Source organism: Chrysochloris asiatica, unplaced genomic scaffold, assembly GCF_000296735.1.
Source record: "Chrysochloris asiatica unplaced genomic scaffold, ChrAsi1.0 scaffold02078, whole genome shotgun sequence".
NCBI classification, from domain to species: Eukaryota; Metazoa; Chordata; class Mammalia; order Afrosoricida; family Chrysochloridae; genus Chrysochloris; species Chrysochloris asiatica.
This window is the reverse complement of record NW_006410596.1, coordinates 6,945-11,302: the sequence shown is the minus strand read 5'-3', so window position 1 is coordinate 11,302 and position 4,358 is coordinate 6,945. Positions and strand designations below refer to the sequence as shown.

Below are 4,358 nucleotides of genomic sequence, written 5' to 3'. Positions count from 1 at the left end.
TGAGATCCAGAGAGGGAAAGAGGCTGTGTGCTGAGGGGGCGGGGGGGCGGGGGGGCTTGCTGGGTATACCTTTTGGTTGGGTGATGATGCATGGATGGGATGGTAACTATGGCAATGAATGATGTATGATAGAATGACTGCAAAACTAATGTTCCCCCATGTAAACTATCACACACAAAAAAAGAAGAAATATGAAATATATGTTTATCCATTGTTTCATTCAAGTTTTACTTAAAATTCGAAGAGAAATAAGTAAAACATGTATGACTTGTACTAACGTGAGGACTGAGACAAATAACTTGGAACACATTAACCTATCACCTCTTCCCATCATGACAAAGGTCTTGGGACGCCTGAGTCTGGAAAAGTTGGTATTACGACAATGCTGGAATGAAATACTGAACTGATAGATCTTTAAGAAGCAAATCAAAATGAACAATCCTGTTATTCACAATATTGCACAATGCCTTTGTTGGATTTACTTGTCCAGCAAGGAACCGTAGGTGCTTCTTAATATCTATGCATACTTTTGCCATCTGTTCCAGGTTTCTACCTTGAGAAGCACTATCAGAGACTAATTGGGATTTCCAAGATCGTTAAAATGAGTTGTAACACACACTAATTCAGTTTCTATTTTCAAGTTCAATTCTCCATTTAGGTTTGCTTCAATAACAAGATGATTGCTGATGTTTTTCATTTTCTCCACAACACTCCTCATAGTCTTTAACACCGGTAAGTAATACTAACATCAGAGTCTGGAACTGTCAGTTCTTGTAAATCCTTCCACAGTTTTCTAGGAATAACCTTTATGGGGATGTCATGTGTCACAATGTGACTACTACTTGATATAGACAACAGTTCTATAGAGACTGTAAGGCAGGGGAAATGCTTGTTAGTCACCTTGATTTTCAAGGCTCTGGCATTCTGGGTAGTTTTTAAGGCTCGAAATAGGATATCCGGTATCAGCTCTACATAAATCTCATTGTTTTCTGCCGAGATACCTTCCATTTGAAACTCACTGAAGAAGTTCTCCTGTTCCAGTTCACATCACATGCTCACCTGTTCATTGGCCACCTTATCTAAAAGGATGAAGTTCAGCTAATCCAGGCTGATGCAGAGGATGCAAGTTTTGGCAAGCTTGGCTATCATGTTACTGATTCACGTGAAGTGGTTTAGACAAGCAGTGTCTACGATCTTGGCCCAGAACTTTTTGGCTGGACTCCCAGTCCTGTACTGCATAGAGAGGGGCCGGCGGTAGAGGGGGCCAGTTAGCAGAGATCAAATACCTTCTTTAGACAGCATAGAGATGACTATACACATAAACCTCACCAGATGGAATACATAGAAATCAAATTGAGTACATCTGTGAAAAGAGACGATGGAAAAGCTCCATATCATCAGTCAAAACAAGGCCAAGGTTAGATTGTGAAACAGACCATCATGCTCATATGCAAATTCAAATTGGAGCTAAAGCAAATGAAAACAGGTCACAAGAACCAAAATATGACCTTGAATAGATCACACTTGAATTTAGAGATCATCTGAAGAACAGATTTGATACATTAAACACTAAAGACTTGAAGACCAGAAGAGTTGCAGGATGACATCAAGAACATCATACAGGAAGAAAGCAAAAGGTCATTAAGAAGAAATGAAAGAAAGAAAAGGTCAAAATGGATGTCAGAAGAGACACTGAAACTTGCTTTCCATCATAGTGATGCTAAAGCAAATGGAAGAAATGCTGAGGTACAAGAGTGTAACAGAAAATTTCAAAGGTCAGCTCAAGAAGATAAAATCAAATATTACAAGGAAATATGCAAAGATCTGGAGTCAGAAAACCATGGAAGAACATGCTCAGCACTTCTGGCATAATTGAAGAAAAAAATCAAGGCTCAACTTTAATTACTTACTGAAGGATCTCTGGGAAAATTATTGAATGATGCAGAAAGCATCAAGAGAAGATAGAAGGAATACACAGAGTCAAGACTATAGAAGAATTGATGCTTTTGAATTATGGTGTTGGAGGAGAATATTGAAAGTGCCATAGTCTGCCATAAGAATAAACAGATCTGTGTTGGAAGAAGTGCAGCCAGAGTGCTCCTTGGAGGCAATGATGACCAAATGTTTTCTCTCATACTTTGGACATATTGTCAGGAGGGACCAGTCACTGGAGAAGGATATCATGTTTGGTAAGATGGAGGGCAGAGAAAAACAGAAAGATGCCTCAGCAAGATAGATTGGTAAAGTGGCAGCATTAATGGGTTATTGAAAATACCATGGTTTGGGTCAGGTGCACTTTAGTCCTCAACTGACATCTTTATTCTTCAACACTTTAAAGAGGTCTTCTGCAGCAGATTTGCCTAATTCAAACGCTGTTTGATTTCTTGACTGCTGTTTCCATGAGTGCTGATGGCTGATGTGAGCAAAATGAAGTTTTTGACAACTTCAATCTTTTCTCCATTTATATGATTGTTATTTATTGGTCTTGTTGTGAGGACTTTGGTTTTCTTTACATTGAGATGGAATTCATACTGAAGGCTGTGGTCTGTGATCTTCATCAGTAAGTACTTTAAATTCTCTTTGCTGAAAGCAAGCAAGTTTTTATCATCTTCATGTGGCAGGTTGTTAATGAGTCTTCCTCCAATCCTGATTTCACATTTTTCTTCATGTAATCCAGTTTCTCAGATTAAATACTCAGCATACAGACTAAATGAATATGATAAAAGAATACAACCCTGGTTGCACACATTTCCTAATTTTAAACCATTTGGTGTTCTCTTGTTCTGTTAAAACAACTGCCTTTTGGCCTATATATAGGCTCCTCATGAACACAATCAGTGTTACGGAATACTAATTCTTTGCAATGTTGTTCATGCTTGTCATAATCCAAACAACCAAAAGATTTTGTGTAGATAACAAAACAGATGTAAACTTCTTTCTGGAATTCTGTGCTTTCTGCCAAGGTCCATCTGATGTTAGCAATTATATCTCTTGTTCCATGTCCTCTTTTGAATCTGGCTTGAAGTTCTGGAAGTTTTCTGTCAATGTATGCTTGCAGCCATTTCTGTATTACCTTTAGTTTTTGTATTGTTGTTGTTGAGTCCCATAAAATCAGTTTTGTATAGGGTTTCCCTGTATAGGGTTTCCAAGTTACCCTGTATCGGGTTTCCAAGGAGTAGCTGGTGAACCTTGCGGTTCAAACCGACTTCGCTGTCCAGTGCATTAACTTACAGTGACATACAAAGACTCTGCTTTTATATTAGCTTTAGTAAAAGTTTACTTGCAAGGGATATTAATGATATTGTCCGAAGATATCCACAATCCATTGGGATACCTCTCTTTGGAATGGACACAAATACAGATCTCTTCTAGTCAGTTGGCCAGCTAGTTGTCTTCCAAATTTCTTGGCATAGATGAGTGTGTGCTTCCAGTGCTGCATCAGTTTGTTGAAAGATTTCAGTTTGTATTCCATCAATTCCTGGTGCCTAGACTTCTTCCTTCAGTATCATTGGATCTCAATTACATGCTGTCTCTTCAAATGGTTGAACAGTGAACATTTCTTTTTGGTACAGTGATTCTATGAATTCCTTCCATTTTCTTTTGATGCTTTTTGTGTCTTTAAATATTTAGTCCATAGAATCCTTCAATATTTCAAGTTGAGGCTTGAATATTTTCTTCATTTTCATCAGCCTGAGAAATGCTGAGCATATTCTTCCCTTTTCGTTTTCTAACCCCAGGTCTTTGAACATTTTTTAATAATATTTGAATTTGTTTTGTTGAGTCAACCTTTGAAATGTTCTGTTCAATTTTTTTTACCTCCTCACTTCTCTAATTTGCTTTAGCAGCTGTACACAGCAGAGCAAATTTCAGTCTCTTCTGACATTTATTTTGGTATTTTCTTTTTTTCTTGTCTTTTTTTATAACCTTTTTGCTTTCTTCCTGTATGTTGTTCTTGATGTCATCCCACTACTCTTCTGGTCTTTGGTGATTAATGTCTAATACATCACGTGTTTTCTTGAAATGACCTCTAAATTCAGGTGGGATATATTCAAGGTCATATTTTGACTCCCATGAATTTATCTTAATTTTCTTCAGCTTCATCTTGAACTTACATATGAACAATTGATGATCTGTTCCACAGTCTCCCCCTGGCCTTATTTTGGCTGGTGAAATGGAGCTTTTCCATCATCTCTTTACACAGATGTAGTTAATTTGATTTTTGTGTATTCCATCTGGTGAGATACATGTGTACAGTCGTCTCTTATGTTGCTTAAAAAGGTATTTGCAATGAAGAAGTCATTGGTCTTACAAAATTTTATCATGTGATCTCCAGTATCATCTTCATCACCAAGGACAAA

At 37.5% G+C, this 4,358-nt stretch overlaps 1 pseudogene; it reads right to left on the bottom strand.

The window, feature by feature from the left end:
• Nucleotides 1-374: 374 nt before the first annotated feature.
• On the bottom strand, nucleotides 375-1,203 carry LOC102837963 (annotated as a pseudogene).
• Nucleotides 1,204-4,358: the final 3,155 nt, after the last annotated feature.